At 43.9% G+C, this 18,092-nt stretch overlaps 1 protein-coding gene, 1 long non-coding RNA gene, 1 other non-coding gene and 1 pseudogene across 5 annotated transcripts in view; 2 read left to right on the forward strand and 2 right to left on the reverse strand.

Moving 5' to 3' along the window:
• TBCE (tubulin folding cofactor E) overlaps window positions 1-8,328 on the reverse strand; it is a 91,515-nt gene extending 83,187 nt beyond the window's left edge. For 2 of the 3 annotated variants that reach the window (XM_042961307.1, XM_007086038.3), the window contains exon 1: window positions 8,264-8,328. The gene's annotated coding sequence lies outside the window, so the exon portion shown is untranslated. Of the gene's footprint in view, window positions 1-7,909; window positions 8,232-8,263 lie in introns of those variants that run through there. The other variant, XM_042961308.1, reaches the window with a different exon arrangement.
• LOC102960734 lies at window positions 3,707-5,528 on the reverse strand (annotated as a pseudogene).
• A 73-nt stretch (window positions 8,329-8,401) lies between the features above and the next one.
• LOC122232028 lies at window positions 8,402-11,149 on the forward strand. Its single transcript, XR_006209346.1, has 3 exons — window positions 8,402-8,675; window positions 10,543-10,657; window positions 11,080-11,149. It is a non-coding gene; the product is annotated as an uncharacterized LOC122232028 (long non-coding RNA).
• Window positions 11,150-14,760: 3,611 nt separating this feature from the next.
• LOC122232242 lies at window positions 14,761-14,884 on the forward strand. The gene has a single exon (XR_006209581.1). It is a non-coding gene; the product is annotated as a small nucleolar RNA SNORA64/SNORA10 family (small nucleolar RNA).
• The last annotated feature ends 3,208 nt before the right edge of the window (window positions 14,885-18,092 follow it).

Raw genomic sequence — 18,092 nt, forward strand, 5'->3', positions numbered from 1 at the left:
AGGCTCTGAGCCATCAGCCCAGAGCCCGACGCGGGGCTCGAACTCACGGACCGCGAGATCGTGACCTGAGCCGAAGTCGGACGCTCAACCGACTGAGCCACCCAGGTGCCCCGCTGACAATTTCTTTAATTCTTCTACAGATTCTTCTAAAAAACCACTGGTTTGTTTGTGTTTTTTCTTAATATATGTAGGCGTCACGCCCAGCATAGAGCCCAACATGGGGCTTGAACTCACACCCCTGAGATCAAGAAATGAGCTGTTACAGTACACTTCATTCAACTTCTCCAGTGATAGATGAAGAAACGTCAAGGGACTTTTTCCTTATACTAAAAGGCATGTGGCATCCTGGCCCTGGTATCCTCTGGTGACAGGAACGCAGACTGAAAGAAACAGTTCCACTAGTTTGTTCTGCATTCATTCCGTCTCACCTCGGTTTGTCTCTGGAATCCATGTTGCTAACATCGTGTGTTTGTTGTTAAAAATAAAAATATAAAAATAAAAAAATAATAATTAAAAAAAGAAATTAGCTGAGATCAAGAGTTGGATGCTCAATTGACTGAGCCACCCAGGTGCCCCCAACTGTGTTATTTTCTGAGTGGAAGAATCTTAACCTGGGAAAGGCATCTGAAGAGTTCCATCTATACTATCAAAATGGTTCTCACCTGTTTTCTGCCATTTTTTAGCCCAGCATCTTCCCCTTGTGGGAAGTGTACTTTCTCTGCCTGGTGGGCTGTCACTCACCCACCAGAGGAGTGGACACATGGCCCAGGATGGCCAATATAGTGACTCCTCACCTCTATTTCCTTGCATATAGCAACTGGTCCATACGTGAAGACCCTAACCCAAGCAGAGCCAACCTTTTAGAAAATGACATGGGCTCTTGAAGACAGGATCCATCCCTCTCTTTCCCAAGACCTAAAACAAAAGGACCACTTAAACCTGGAATAACTGAGGGCACCTGGGTGGCTCAGTCGGTTAAGCATCTGATTTCAGCTCAGCTCATGATCCCACAGTTCATGAGTTCAAGTCCCCACATCAGGTGAGCCCTGCTTCTCTCTCTCTCCCTCTCTCTCTCTCTCTCTCTCTCTGCCCCTCGCTCACTTGTGCCCTCTCTCTCAAAAACAAAACAAAACCAAAAAACACTAGAAGAGCTGACAAGTACTTCTGATACTATATGGAAAAAATTTGTGTGAAAATAAGGCCGCAAGGGAAAGTGGTGTTGATCCAACTATGCGTGAAACCTTTCATTAGCCCAAATGAAACAGTAAGTTTTCTTTCGCTTACATCAGTTTGAGCTGAGTTTCTTTCTCCTGCAACTGTTAAGAATTCTGAAAAAATACACAAGAATTAAGATCATATGTGTTCCTATTTACTGTAATACGAACATTACATGCAGTCAGTCTGCTGGAAAGAAATTCGACCTCATCCACTACATGTTACCTATGGGACACTGGATAATTTAACCTCTGTGTGTCTCAGTTTCCTCATCTGTAAAATGTATACCAGGAGGACCTACTTCACAGGACTGTTGTGAGAATTAAATGAGTTTTTATGTGTAGAAGTGCTCACCATCAACAGTTGATAAACGTTAGCCATTGGGGCACCTGGGTGCCTCAGTCAGTTAGGCATCCAACTCTTAATCTCGGCTCAGGTCACAATCTGATAGTTCTTGAGTTCGAGCCTCACATTGGGCTCTGCACTGATGGCACAGAACCTGCTTGGGATTCCGTCCCTCCTTCTCTTTGCCCCTCCCCTGCTTGCACTCTCCCTCTCAAAATAAATAAACTTTAAAAATAAATAATTTACTGGGGCACCTGGGTGGCACAGTCAATTGAGCATCATCCGACTTCGGCTAGGGTCATGATCTCACGGTTCAAGGGTTCGAGCTCCATGTCGGGCTCTGTGCTGACAGCTCAGAGCCTGGAGCCTGCTTTGGATTCTGTGTCTCCTTTTCTCTTTGCCCTCATCCTCCCCACCCACTTACACTTGGTCTCTCTCTCAAAAATAAATAAAGCAGTTAAAAAAATAATAAATGTTAGCCATTAACATCTCTTAATCACTAAGACCCTTAACATCATAAATTAGATTCTATATTTAAAAATTTTTTTAATGTTTATTTTTGAGAGAGACAGAGCATGAACAGGAGAGGGGCAGAGAGAGAGAGAGGGACACACAGAATCGAAAGCAGGTCCCAGGCTCTGAGCTGTCAGCACAGAGGCGGACACAGGGCTCAAACCCTCGAATCGCGAGATCATGACCTGAGCTGAAGTCGGACGCCCAACCAACTGAGCCACCAGGCACCCCTAGATTCTATATTTAGATAAGGAGAAAACACTCCATAAATTCAAAGAAATATATTACAAATTCAGAATAACAGTACCTGACATGGGGAAGTTTAATTGCAGTAGGCCCACACCGTTCACAGGTATGGATTCTATCTCATTTCCCACCTTCTTAAACCACCAAGAGATCCAAAAAGATATCTGATGCACAAAAGAAGAGGTAAAACGTACTGGCGCTTTGTGAATGAATGTTAGAAAAAAGATTTTTCAATATGACTTCCATTACCTTTCCAAATATATGTCCCTCCATCTTTGCCTGTGTTTATTCAAAATTGTACCAAAATAATCGGTGTGAGGTCTGAAGATCGTTCACACACTGACACCTACCGAGTAGAAAACTCAACATCAATGGGAGCCACACCTAACTGAGATTTTGGAGCTCCAAGTAGTGATTTTAGCTCAGACACTAACAAGCTGTGACTCCTTACGCTTATTAACCTGTTACAAAGAACACAAGGAGTTGAAAGACATGCTCTTAAAAGGAACTTATAGTCTAGCTGGGAGAGATAACCAACAGCAAAAAACTAAGACCTAAAATTAAAAGTGCAAGGACCAAATTCAGTGATGGAAGAGAACCATGTGGCTTAAGAGGGAGGGAAGGCTCCCTGTGGGAACCACGCCCTGAGGAAGCTGTCAGGAACGGACAGCAGAGAGTAAGGAAAACAAACTTTCTAGGTAGGGAAACGTAAGAGGGTTTCTTTGATTGGAGGTTCATGTTGAGACTAGATACAGAACTTGGGAATCCTTTAAACATTTAAGGGCAAAAATATCATCTGCTTTTAACTTACTACCCAAAATGTAACAATTTCCAAGTACGTAGCCCAATTTTTTTAATAAGCCCTACCCCCAACAAGGGGCTCAAACTGACCACCCGAAGATCAAGAGTCATATGCTCTACCGACTGAGCCAGCCAGGCACGCTGCTATTTAGCACAATTTTAAACAAACCCACCTGCTGTCCTCGCCCCCCCCCCCCACCCCCCAGACCAGCGTTCCTTTATTTTGGCTAAACGCATGCCTTGTTGTCTGCTCCCATTCTGTCAGCAGCACCTGCTAGGCTGCAAACATCGAAAGGAAGGGGGCTGGAAACAAGAGCCGGAACGTCCGCTGCCCTCAAGGACTCTATTAGATTTAAGCCAGAGAACAAATGCAAGGAGCCTCTTAAATGTATGGTTTCAGAGGTCGCGGGACATAGAGGTAGGCCGTTTATTGGGGCAAGCGTGATGGCTCACACGGGCTTGAGGCATGCTTGTAAATCAGCTGTTCCGGAAGGACAGCCTTGAGCCTGCCCTTGCTGACAAGGCAACCAAAATCTGCTTCGGGGACTTTTTTTTCATTTTTCTTTTTGCTTTTTTTTTTTTAACGTTAGGAAATCACGGTGCCCAACCAGTCGTTCAGCTCTTCCTCGGTAACAGTGTTTGATGTACCTGGTTGCTCAGACTCCACGTTTTCTTCCATTGCAGGTGGTTGTGCAGGACCTTCTTTTTGGGCCACCTCCCCATCTGTCTCAGATTTTCGGCCCTGGGGTGTCTGGTCTGCTAAGATGTTCTCTCTTTTACAGGCACGTCTAAACTAAATGCCAGATCTCCTTCTTCCTCCGAGTGGTGTGCGGCTGACTGCAGTGGGGCAGCGGGTTCCTAAGAACCCTACAAGGATCCAGGCTTGGGCTCCCCTTCCCCAGGTGCCTGAGGCAGCCAGCAGCAGATTTCAGCTCAGAGACGGATCCCTTTCCTCCAGGCCCCAAGGGCCCTTTTAAGTGCCTCCCCAGTCCCTTGGTTTCATCATTTCTCTTTGGTTTCACCTGAGGAAGCTCCAAAGGAAGGGTGGCCTGGACCGATTCGGCAGCAACATGGAGGTGGACTAAGACAGGCAGTTCTCGAAGGGCTCGAACCAAAGACTCACAGTCCACAGAAAATGAATTGTTTTGGACATAAAGCTTCACCACCCCACTCTTTCTCCTCAACAAACCGTTACTGTGAGAATGAGTCCCCTGCAGAGCTGAGAACACCAGAGTCTGGCCCTGTGGTTCTCCACTATCATTATCGACCTCTTTTTCAATATCTTAATATCCATCCCACAGGATCCTTCCGATGTCCTTTTTAAAGAAGGTTTTTTAGTTGTGGTAAAATACACGTAACATAAAATTTATCACCGTAACCATTGTGTTTTAAGTTTATTTTGAGAGTGAGCCTGCAGGGGAGGGGCACAGAGAACGGGAGAGAGAATCCCACGCGGGCTCCGCACAGTCAGCGCAGAGCCCAAGGGGCTGGAACTCACGAACCGTGAGAACGTGACCTGAGCCGCTTTCAAGTGTACGGTTCAGAGGCATTAGATATGCTAACACTGTTGTGCAACCAATTACCGAAACTTTTCTATCTAGCAAAACTGAAACTCTATACCCACTGAAGGACTCCCCATATCCCTCTCTCCCTAGCCCCTACCTTCTGTTTCCATGAACTTGCCCCTCTAGGTATCTAAGTGGAATCCAGCACTATTTGTCTTTTGGGACTGCCTTATTTCGCTCAGCATGTCTTGCTGTCCTTTTATGCCTCATGTCAAAGCCTGTCTCCAAGTTGTACTCTGTCCTCACGGTAGTTCCTTTGTCTTCACATACTGAACTGTCTCATGTAATTTTAAGCACGTCCTCCAAAAAGTTTTAAGCATTTCCTAAGAGGCTATAGGAGGCACATGTTCTCTCTGAAAGAGGCACATCTCCTCTCTAAAACATCAATGACTGGGGCGCCTGTGTGGCTCAGTCGGTTAAGCGGCCACTTCGGCTCAGGTCATGATCTCGCGGTCCGTGAGTTCGAGCCCCGCGTCGGGCTCTGTGCTGACAGCTCAGAGCCTGGAGCCTGCTTCCGATTCTGTGTCTCCCTCTCTCTGACCCTCCCCCGTTCATACTCTGTCCTCTCTCTGTCTCAAAAATAAATAAACGTTAAAAAAAAATAAAAAATAAAAATAAAACATCAATGACTTACATCTACACCAAACCCACAATTTTTCTGACAAAACTGTATAAAAGAGAATAAATTAATAACTTTGTGCCCTTTCTGTACACACTTTCAAAAATCAGCAAATCTTCCCAAATCATTCCTCCACAAATTCATCCCAGCCACTCCTAATAACTGGCAACCTATAACGTTTCTCCTTTCTGGTAGACCTTACTTACTTTCTGGGTCATATTCATTTCCCACTGAATACTATGTCTACCTTATTATTTTTTAACGTACCCTCCATTAGAGACAATGCATTGTTGCATATTTCCCAACAAAAGGGTAAGGTAGGGAAAGTACCATAAACTTTTTAAATAAACTTTGAGGTGCTAAGCATACAACAAATATTCTACTAAAGTATATGATAAACTGACTTTAATCAATCAAAAAGAAAAAAACAAAACCACCAGAAAATGGTAACAACTCTAGTTTTATTGTTGAACATTCACATCTTACAAAAATAATTAAGAATTGAGATGATCCAAGAAGTCTGTTTAAATCCGTAACTTAAAGGTAAAAACAATATTGTTCTGCAGGGTTGAGATTCAGTTAAGACTGGGACGCCTCGGTGGCTCAGTCGGTTAAGCATCTGACTTCAGCTCAGGTCATGATCTCACAGCCTGTGAGTTCAAGCCCCAGTCTGTGAGTTCAAGCCCGGTGTGGGACTCTGTGCTGACAGCTTGGGAGCCTGGAGCCTGCTACGGATTCTGTGTCTCCCTCTCTCTGCCCCTCCCCTGCTCACACTCTCTCAAAGATAAACATTAAAAAATTTCAATTAAGATTGAATTAGATTCAATTAAGTATTCATAGTGAAATTCAAAATTAAATTTAAAAGGTTAACCAGGGCACCTGGGTGGCTCAGTCAGTTAAGCATCCGACTTCGGCTCAGGTCATGATCTCAAGGTCTGAGACACAAGCCCCGCATTGGGCTCTGTGCCTACAGCTCAGAGCCTGGGGCCTGCTTTGGATTCTGTGTCTCCCTCTCTCTCTGCCCCTCCCCTGCTCATGCTCTGTCTCTCTCAAAAGTAACTGAACATTAAAAAATAATAAATAAAATAAATAAAAAATAATTCTTCCTTAAAATAAAAAAAAAAAGGTTAACTGGTATAAGAACAGAGTAATATATCTTCCAAAGAAGTAGAAAAGAAAATATGAAGAAAGAAAACAAAACAAAATCCAATCTCAATCCAAATCTCAGTCCAAAAAAAGTCAAGAAAGGAAGAGAAAAAAAGCACAGAAAGTACAAAGTATAAAATGGTAGAAAAGGTCCAAATCCATTCATTCAACTGTTATATTATGGGAAGCCTATTGAAAGCCAGATACTGTTTTAGGCACCAGGAATACAGCAGTAAACAAAACAAAAATATCTGCCCTCATGAAGCTTCTATCCTAGTGGGGGGAACATAGTAAGCCAGATAAATGAATAAACCACATGGCATGGCATGTAATGAATGGGAAGCACAACGACAAAGAGGGCAACGGAGATGTAAGGGAAGGATATGTCAGAGAAGACCTCACTGACAAGGTAAAATTCCAAAAACGAGAAGGGAGGTAAGGGTCTGAACCATATAGACAGACGGAGGGACTGGAGAGACTTCCAGGCAAAAGAACCCCAAGTGCAAATATCCTGAGGTTGGGATGTGCTTGAGGAGGCTTGAGAAGTAGCAAGAGAGATTAGAGGTAAAACAGGAGGGCATCATACAGGACCCTGGGGGTCACTCTACCAGCTTCGGCTTTTACTCTTGAATGAAATGGGCATTCTTTGGAGGATTTTTTTTTTTTTTTCTGTTTCTTTTTTAAGTAGCCCTCACACCCAGTGGGGAGCCTGAACCCACCACTCTGAAATCAACACCTGAGCTGAGATGAAGAGTCGGAGGCTTAACGAATTGAGCCACCCGGGCACCCCAGTAGTCCATGGAGGATTTCTTAGAGGAGGGCAAAAATTTGTTTTTTTTTGTTTTTTTTTGTTTTTTTTTGTTTTTTTTTAGGAGGATCACTCTAGATGCTGTAATGAAAAAAGACTGAAAGAAGAAAAAGCAGATTAGTTAGGTGGCTATGCAGTAGTCTGGGTGAGAAGGGACTGGGAGTCCGGACAGATTCCGAAGGTGAAGTCCACACAATCTGCTGGCAGATCGTATGTGTGGTGTGTGTGAAAGAGATGAGTCATGGATGGCTCCAAAAGTTTGGGCCTGAACAAATGTCTCAGTAATGACAATGAATAAGTACAAAAACCTGCCTGTCAAAAGGCAGAGACTGTTGCCGTGGATTTTTAAAAATCCCCAGCGACAGCTGTTTCTAAAAGCATACAGAAAGGTTAAAACTTAAACGATGCTGAGACAAATATCAAAGGACAGCGGCCTTGGCTAGGTTAATGTCAAACAAGTCTGCTCCCTTCATCTTTATCTCCCCCGTCTCTACCTTAACCGTCTGGCATTTGTGAACCCTGTCTTCCAACGAGACTGTTGTTTCTTTGGGGACAGGGATGTCGCACCCTCATGTGCACCCACCCACAACTCGGAACAGTCCGCAGTTGGTAGTAAACACTATTTCAAAATGTTAAATGTTCTCCACCTACCACACGTTATTCCTCCTCGTCCACAAATGTTAAATGATTCGGAACTTCAGGGCTGTTTCTCTAACCTGACCTATTTCACCTCGTCCAAAGTGACCCGCCAGCAAGGCTTCCCGGTAAAGGGATGGACGGCGCTGCCAGTGCGGCTTCCTGGTCCGCTCGCCGGCCCGGACTCCCTACAGCCGGCGCGCCTGGGTCTGGTCGAGGCGGCAGGGAGCAGGCAACGCCCGACTCCTGACCACCTAAGAAGTTTCTAGGAAAGGACTAAAGGACCGAAGCATTGCAGGGTGACGCACCGGCCACTGGCCGGCCACGAACGCTTGGCTCCCGCAGCCCCTCAGCCCCTCCGAAGCTCACCTGCAGGCAGAGAGCCCGGGGGGTCCGGACACCGACCCTCGCACGCGCCAGGCAGCAGCGGAGCTTCCGGTCCTGGCCGGAAGTGCTTCCTTAGGGAGACAGGAAGTCCCACCTCCGCTGGGTGGGCGGTGGCTGCTGGAGCTTAGGCGTGGCTATAGCGAGCCAGGGGCTTCGGAGTCGGAGGTTTGGCCCACCCACCCAAACCTGGGCAAGCTCCCCGCCCCTGTGCTGGCCCGGTGATTCCTCTAAACTCAGGACTGCAGAACAAGCCAATGAACGTACATGTTCCAGCCTACTTGTGATTCACTTCCATGTTTATTGAGAGTCTACCAAGTCGGAGGCGTGTGGTCACAGATAAGAAGATAGTGTTGATGCCTCAAAAACTAAGAGGATAATAATAATAATCAACCAGGTAAAATAGGCAGAATGAAAGTAAGTGCAATCATAGAAAAAGCAAATTCCATACGTTTGTTAATTTCTAAGCGTCAGGTTTCTATGTAATTAGCTCAGTGGTTTGTTATGAGGATCAAATGAGGTGACACAAATAAACATTGAGCAATGGGGTCTGGTACATGATTAAAGCACACATAGCTGTGGTGTTGGTATCATTGGTTGAAAATAAGAAGCCTTTATCCCCCCCCCCCCCCCCCACCCACGGGGAAATTGAATAACAACTAAGGGAGGTAGCATTCATGCTGACTGTTAAAGTTGAGAAGAATTTCAGTACATAGAGAGATATCCATTGTGAATCTGTAAACAACTGCTTTTGTTGATTAATGAAAGGACATGGGATGAAAAACCTTGCTCCCTAAAACAGAACTCTCAGAAGTTTGTTGTTTGAAATCCTATCAGTGAGAATGGAACATCCCTCTCCTGCCTGGCAGAGCTGAGCCATGTGGATCATTTTGGCACTTTTCCAGTCCAGGTATAGAGCTTCAGATAAGGGGTTTTCAGACACAACATTCCACGTTTATTTTAACTTTGTAGTTTTCAAGAGTTCCAGACCTTAGAGTCTGCTTCATAGCCCAGACCAGAGCCTGCTTAATTCTTACCTATACTGCACCCAATCCTATGCTATCACAGTCTCTTCCCCTGCCTCTGCCTTTTTTTTTTTTTTTTTTTTTTTTAAGTTAGACATCCTGCCCCTCTGGTGTGTGTGTGGTCTTACTTGTTTCAGCAACTAAATAAACCTTTGTTAGACTATAGGCTTGCTTTTGAATGAACCTTATCACTATTGTGAACAAGGTTCTTAGACTCATGAAAGTTGGAGGACACTTTTATTTTGTTTTTAAGGTTTATTTATCTTTGAGAGAGAGAGAGACCGAGAAAGAGAGCATGCAAGCAGGGGAGGGGGGGGGGGGGGGGAGATAGGGGATCTGAAGCAGGCTCTGTGATGTCAGTACAGAGCCCACGGTGGGGCTCAAACTCGAACCGTGAGATCATGACCTAAGCCCGACAGACACTTAACCCAGTCAGCCACCCAAGTGCCCAAAGAACTCCAAAGAATTCTTCTAGTCTCTTCTTCCTTCCGTAAAGTAAAGGAGTTCCTTACTGCTTTGATTGCTCCCTCCGTGATTATCTATCTTTGCCTATCGTTCTTCTTGTGCTACCTACTCTCTCTGTGTCTACATCTACTTTCTTGATTTTTGTTATTGGAAGGCTGACAACTATTTTAATGCAGAAATCATTTGGAGTTATGGGGTAACTTGATAGAAGATCAAGGTCAGGTAAACCCACTAAATACCAGGAGACATATTTGATTTCATTAGTGTCTAAGTAGACAGCATGAAAGTTGAGTCTACACCCAGATATTTGCTCAAACACTCGTCTAGATATTGCTGTGAAGGAGTGTTTTAGATGAGATAAAGCGTTGAATCAGTACACTTTGGGCAAACCAGATTGCCTTCCATAATGTGGGTGGGCCTCATCCCATCACTTGAAGGCCTTTAGAGAAAAAAGTCTGACCGCCTCAGAGGAAGAGAGAATTCTGCCTCCCTGGAAGCACATGGCCATGAAACAGGGAGAAAGTATCAAGGTTCTTACCACAAGAAAAAAGCAAGGAAATGATTTCTGGGTAGGTAAACAACATCAGGCATAGATTCAATTCGATATCTTCTCAAATCTCTCCAATGATACTATTTAAGGTTATGGTTTGTCTTATTTTAAGGTTTTCTGTGTTCCCTTAATTATTCCTGTCCCGTCTAAGTTAAATTTTTCTATATTTTCTTGTTTTGTTGTTGCTTCTTTTTTAACCTCGGTTTTCTCTGTTAATACGGCAGGTACTCCATAAATGTGGGAGTTTCCAGCTGTCCATTTATATTACAGAACGAGGCAGTAGAAACGCTAAATGGGAGCAAATGGGAGCTCAGCTCCTGTGATCAGGGCTACCTGATGGTAAGTCTCATTGTCACGTGAATGGGAAGGGAACAGCCATCAGACTTCCGGAAGGCTCTCAAATGCCCAGTAGAAGAGTGCGGCTCTTTGACACCAGCACGTCTGCTAGTTGCCCAAATTCATCCCGGAAACTGACTTCTAGTTCTCTAGAGAAGATGTCTTCCTCTTTTGCTTGAGGACATATACCTGGCAATGATGATTTAGTTTCCCTACTGGCACAAGAAGGAGGTAGTGGCGGGGGGCGGGGGTTGTTCATCCTTTTGTTTACAGACCATCAATTAATTTCTGTTTTCATCCATATTTATCCCTTCAAACCTCTGTGTTGACAAGTATAGCACTGTTCCAGTTAGTTTCCTATTGCTGCTCTAACAGATTATCACAATCTTAGTGGCTTAAAACCACATATATTTATTATCTTACAGGTCTGAAGAAGTACAACACTTCTCACTGGGCTAAAAGCAAGGTGTCAGCAGGGCTGTGTTGCTATCTGGAGGCTCCAGGCAAGAATCTGTTTCCTTGCCTTTTCTGGTTTCTAGGGGCCACCTGTATTCCATGGCTCATGGTCCCCTTCCTTCATCTACACAGTCAGAAATGGTGGGTTGAGTCCATTCCACATCACTCTGACTTTGTTTGTAGTCTCACATTTTCTTTGACTCTTCCCTTCTGCCTCCTTCTTCCACTTAGAAAAATTCTTGAAATTACATTGGTCCACCTGGACCATTCAGGATAATCTCCCTGTTTTAGGGTCATCTGATTAGCAACTTAATTTCGTCTGCAGCCTTCGTGCCCTTTGCTGTATACCTACCATATTTACAGTTCTGGGGATGAGGACAGGGACATCTTTGGTGGGGGCATTATTCTGCATATGGCTTTACTGAGCCTGTTGGATCCTGTGTCAGCCACAGCCACTTCTCTGCATATATTTAGCTATGGCTTTATCTGCACGGCTTTCATCAGTCAGTAATCTGCTGTCTGTATTCTGGAATCTCTCATCCACTAACAGAGCCCTTCCTTTTAAAAAAAAAAAATTTAATGTTTATTTATTTTTGAGAAAGAGGGGGGGAGAGAGAGAGAGAGAGAGAGAGAGAGAGAGAGAGAGAAAGTGCAAGCGGGGGAGGGGCAGAGAGAGAAGGAGACACAGAATCCAAAGCAGGCTCCAGGCTCTGAGCTGTCAGCACAGAGCCCGACGTAGGGCTCGAACTCACAAGCAGCCAGCCGTGAGATCATGACCTGAGCCAAAGTTGACTGAGGCACCTAACAGAGCCCTTCCATTCTCAGTGTTATTTCGATATTTTTAGCCTTTTTATTTCTTTTACTTTCCTTGTAGTATTCTCCCAAACTGAAAAAAGAATGAACACTAGCAGAAAAATTCATCTCAGGAAGACTTGGGACCACTTTCCCAGCTTTTAGATTTAAGAAGCGCCTGAGGGCGTCTCATCTCCAAGCTTCGTAGACACTGTTGACAGCTTTATTGTTAAAGCTGACAAAGATCCTTCAAAGTCTGACATGTTTCTGCTTCCTTGCCATGGGAATGTTGCTATGAACATTTGTGTACGAGGTTTTGCATGGATTTTTTTTTTGCATTTCCCTTGGGGTAGTGGATTGAATGTGTCCTCAAAAAATTCATGCGGAAGGGAGTGGGGATGTTACTGTCTGGTCCATCCTCTCTCGAGTCTTGCTCATCCCCAGGAACGTTACCCACAATCATGGGAACTTCTGGTTTTCGCTCCCTTCCCAGAATCTCTCCTCTCTTCTTTTCTCTTTGCCCTGAAAGTCACCGCTCCTTTTTTCCGTACCCTTCTTCCCGGACACCTAGACTGACCTCATCAACAGGCTCAGGTTTCAGGAAGATTAATTCAGAAAAGGAAGTATCTTGCAAGAAATTTCTTTTAGTCTTAGAATCATAATACTTCCCAGAGATGAAAAAGCGCAAAATGGCATGGGTACCTTTTTGGAAGTAAGGATGGAAAAAATAGAGGTGGAAGAACACAAGTATCTCACAAAAAGTATTTTGTTAATATCTGTATCTGTAAATATCTATATCTACGTCTATATGTCCTGATAGTATACAGTTTTGCTCCACTCAATCACAGAATGTGATTTAATCAACTTTTTTCTATTATAAATGCTGCTGCAATAAATATACTTTTATAGGGGCGCCTAGGTGGCTCAGTTGGTTAAGCGACCGACGTTGGCTCAGGTCATGATATCACAGTTCATGGGTTCAAGCCCTGCATCGGGCTCTGTGGTGACAGCTTGGAGCCTGGAGCCTGCTTTGGATTGTGTGCCTCCCTTCTCTCTCTGCCCCTTCCCTGCTTGTACTCCATCTCTCTCTCTCAAAACTAAAGAAAAACATTAAAAAAAAAAATATATATATATATATACTTTTGTATACATTTTGTACATCTGAGGGAGTATATCTTAAGTATATAGTCCCTTCTCAAAATGTAAAACAAGGTCACCATATGAGTTAGCAATGCCACTTCTAGGATTTACCTGTCACTGTTGGCTTGAGCTGCTATAACAAAATACCACAAACTGAGTGGCTTAAACAACAGAAGTTTATTTTCTCACAGTTCTGAAGGCTCAAGTCCAAGGTTAAGGTGCCAGCCAGTTTGATTCCTGGTGAGAACCTCTTTCCTGGCTTGCAGATGGCTGTCTTCTCACTGTGTCCTCACATGACATAAAGAGAGAAAATAGTTCTCTCTGTCTCTTCTTACAAGGACACTAATCCTGTTGGAAGGTCCCCACCCTTATGACCTCATTCAACTTAGTTACTTCCATAAAGACCCTATCTCCAAATACAAAATAATGGAGGTTGAGGCTTCAAAATATGAGTTTTGGGGGAACATTATCCAAAAGAAATGAAAAAATACACCCACACAAAAACTTATATGCAAATGTTCCTAGCAACATTACTCATAAGAGCCAAAAAGTAGGAACTACACAAATGCCCATCAATTGACAAGCGGATAAACAACATGTGGTATATCTATATGATAGACTGTTATTCAGACTTAAAAAGAAAGGAAATTGTGATACAACACGGATGAACCTTGAAAACACCACGTTAAGTGAACAAAGCCAGTCACGAGAACTATGTAATATATTGTATGATTCCACTTATATGAAATGTCCAGGATAGGTGAATCTACAGACAGAAGACAGATTTGTGGCTGGCCAGGGTGGGGTCTGGGAAGTGAAGTGGACGGAAAATGAAGAGTGAATCGTAACACGGATGGGGTTTCTTTTAGGGAAGCAAAAATGTCCTAAAATTAGATTGTGGTGATGGTTACATAACTCCATGAATATAATAAGACCCACTGAATTGTATGGTGTGTGAATCAAAAAAGCAGTTTCAAAAGATACATATATCCCTAAAAGTGGAGTGTCCAGGGATCAGTGCAGAACCCACTATGCCTAGGTGAGCTCATTCAATCCCACGGCTCTATACATCATCTGCATGTCAGTGACACAATTCCAACTTCCTGCCTTGCTTGATCTCTCCTGTGAACTCTCTCTTGCCTTGTGCATGCAAATGCCTTCTTGACATCTCTTCTCGGATAGCGCATAGGCATCTCTAATTTCCCCCCCAAAATGCTGTTCCTCCTCTGTCTTCCTAAATCCAAGTTATGGTACCGCTATCTACTCGGTTTCTTTAAAAATCCAGTGATCATCCTTGATTCCTGTTTTCATTAACTCTACATGCTATCCACCAGTAATTCCTGTTAATTCCACTTAAACTAACCCCAGCTTGACCTCTTCGCACTGTGTGCCCTGCTCCCACCCTTGTTTTAGCTACCATTGTCTCTCATGGGATACTCTGACACTGTTCTCAGGGGTCTTCTTATGTCCTCTCATAGCCATCTATGAACTCATCATCTATTCAGATGCCAGAATGGTCTTTTATAAATGTAAATTAAATATAGATCCTCTCTTTCTTGAAATCCTCTATTGGCTGCCCAGTTGCATTTAGATGAAAAGCTAACATCCTGAGGCACCTGGCTGCCTCAGTCGGTAGAGCATGCGTGCGACTCTTGATCCCGGGGTTGAAAGTTCAAGCCCCATGTTGGGTGTAGAGATCACTTAAAAATAAAATCTTACCTCTCTCGACTCCACTTAATCATACTCAGTGTGTGGTTGGTGTATTTTCAGAGAGAGAGACAGGCCCTCCTAATGCACTTCAGACCAGCCCGAGTGGCCTCTGTTCCTAGGATTACAACAGCTTCTATATGCATCAGGAGCGTTGTGTCAGATGAATCCACCACCCCCCTCCTGCTGTTTTCCCTTTTCCAGCCAAGGCCTCTTTTGATGCCATGTCCAAGACCTACAGCTATCTCACCCCTGGCCTCTGGAAAGAGACTGTGTTCTTCAAGTCTCCCTATCAGGAATTCAATGACCATCTTGTAAAGACCCATACCAGAGTCTCTGTGTGGAGGACCCAGGCTCCAGCTATGGCCACCACATAGTTCTATACTAGACAAATGCAGTGAGGGGCACCTGGGTTGCTCAGTTGGTAGGCATCTGACTTTGGCTCAGGTCACGATCTCACAGTTTGTGGGTTTGAGCCCCGCGTCAGGCTCTGTGCTGACAGCTCAGAGCCTGGAGCCTGCTTCGGATTCTGTGTCTCCCTCTCTGTCTGGCCCACCCCTGCTTGTACTCGTACATGCTCTCTCTCTCAAAAATAAACATTAAAAAAAATAAAGTGAATTAAAGTTCGTTAAAAAAATAATAAAATCTTAAAGAAAAAAGCTAAAACCCTTACTCTGGTTTACAAAGTCCTTCGTGATCTGGCTCCTACGTTATCTTGTACATACTGGCAAAGGTCTTTCTCACCTTAAGACCTTTGTACTCCTTTTGCTTCGATTGCTCTGCACCAGGATTATAGTATGGCTAATTTCTTGTCATTCAGAACTCAGCTTAAATGCTACTTCCTCAGAGAGGTCTTCCCCAAACACCTAATGTAAGTAGCCAGCTTTTAAAAATTATTTTATTGCTAATATTTCTTGTTTATTGGTGCTTTCATGACTTGTAAGATTTTTAATATTTGAATTGATAATACATTCACATGCTTCAAAAGTCAAAAGTCATACATGGGTGTACAGTGAAAAATCTCTCTTGTTACTCCTATTTCCCAGTTTCTGTTCCTCACTTCCACTCGGGATAATTTAGTCAATATTTTTCTTTTATGCCATGCTTTTTCACACAATGGCAATTTCTTGTACAATCTCTTAAGCTACGTGGTGTCCTGTTTTTCTCTTTCTATAACTTGAATATCAGCTTACCTTAAGAACAAAGGGAGGGGTGCCTGAGTGCCTCCGACGGTTAAGCATGGGACTCTTGGTTTTGGCTCAGGTCACCATCTCACAGTTCGTGAGTTCGAGCCCCACGTGGGGCTCTGCATTGATGGCACAGAGCCTGCGTGGGATTCTGCCTCCCTGTCTCTCTGCCTCTCCCCTGCTCACTCTTTCTCAAAAATAAATAAATAAACATTAAAAAAAAAAAAAGAAGAACAAAGGGAATTGCTTGAAGGAAGCACTAGGTTGAGGTTTAGGTTCTGGACAAATAACCAAGATAGAAGAACCAGAAAAGAACTGTAATGGCAAGTACTGTTTAGTCATTTGGTCAGAGTCTGCTGCCAGATGAGTGTATTCCAACAGTTTTTTCCACTCAAGAATCCCCCTGGAGACAGAATCCAACTGGCCAGGAGTAGGTCATGCATTACCCTTTGGCCGTAGCAGGACAGTAAGAGGAAGGACATAGCAGCCCCCTGGGACCCTTTGGCTTCTGTACTGGAAGGCAGGACGCTTTGGCTATATCCAACTGTGGAGCAGTAGTTTGCCAAAAGGAAACAAACATGATGAGGAAGAATTAGGGTGGGAGAGGGTTGCCGTGGCCATGTGCAACTGCTACAGTTTTATCCCTGTGTCTAACTCCCTCCTCGGAGGCACTGCTGGCAGGACCTCCACTGGCTTTGCCCAGCACTCGGAGACCAACAAACAGGTGCTTGTCAGCTATAACCATCAAAGCACAGACAGTGGCCAGTGGCTTCACGTTACCTGTAGAAAATACGATCAAGGAAGGAGGTGGCTTTCCCAGAAAAGTTCTGGCAGAGTGCCAGAAGTGAGGACTTGTAAGTTATGTACAATATACATTTAAATAAATGGATTGAGGGGTACCCAGGTGGCTCAGTCGGTTGGGCTCCTGACTCTTGATCTCAGCTCAGGTTTTTTGTTTTTTTATGTTTGTTTGTTTTTTTAAATTTATTTTTGAGAGAGACAGCGTGAGTGGGATAGGGGTAGAGAGAGAGGGGAACAGGATCTGTGCTGACAGCGGTGAGCCTGATGTGGGGCTTGAACTCATGAACCCTGAGATCATGACCTGAGCTGAAGTTGGATGCTCAACCAACTGAGCCACCCAGACACCGCTCAGCTCAGGTCTTGATCTCAGGGTAATGAGTTCAAGCCCTATGTTGGGCTCCCTGCTGGGGCTTGACACCTACTTAAAAATAAATCAATGGGACGCCTGGGTGGCTCAGTCAGTTAAGCCTCCAACGTTGGCTCAGGTCATGATCTCGCAATTCATGAGTTCAAGCCCTGCATGGTGTTCTCTGCTGTCAGTGCAGAGCCCCCTTTGGATCCTCTGTTACCCCCCCGCCCCCCTCTGCCCCCTTCCCCACTCACTAGTGTGTGTGCTCTCTCTCAAAAAAAAAACAAAACAAAAAACCCCCAAATAAATAAATGATTGAATTCCAAAAACAACAATAAAGGCCTCCCCTATAGCTAGTTTATGCTTTGTTTTACATATGTAACAGTATAACAAAAGTAACCTAGGTCAACAGTAGAGGCCCAGGATAATTGTTTTTCTTTTATTTAGTTTTTTGTTTGTTTTTCATTGGTTTGCCTTTTGTTTTTGTTTTTCTTTTAAAGGAGATGGTACATTATTCAAGTTGGAGAATCACTGTCATAAATTCCTACTAAAGAAATGTTTTCCAGTTGGCTTACAATGCAGTCAGCCCCTTACTATCAGTGAGCAACAGGTAGGCTGAGAATAACAAAGAGACCCTTTATTGAGTTAGTCCTATACCTTTTAATTACCTCAGTCACCCAAAGACCACATTTAAGCTTTACTTTGTAAGGTCTCTACTAAATACTTAGCCCATTCTCTTACTCGTTTTCTATCTGGGTGGAGGGAGTAGTTTATTTCATGTTTTATCATTACTATTATTATTTATCAGAAAGCCATTTTGACTTGAAAAGTTTTTGGCAGGGGAATACAACTTTAAGTTGGAATTTGGACATAGAACAAATTTAATGGGTGGCAGAGGAACATTTCAGTTACAAGCATATGAGTACAGGCTTCAGAGTGGGAATGTGGGGGCGCCTGGGTGGCTCAGTCCGTTAAGTGTGATTCTTGACTTGGCTCAGGTCATGAT

The sequence above is a fragment of the Panthera tigris genome, chromosome D2 (genome assembly GCF_018350195.1).
Source record: "Panthera tigris isolate Pti1 chromosome D2, P.tigris_Pti1_mat1.1, whole genome shotgun sequence".
NCBI classification, from domain to species: domain Eukaryota; kingdom Metazoa; phylum Chordata; class Mammalia; order Carnivora; family Felidae; genus Panthera; species Panthera tigris.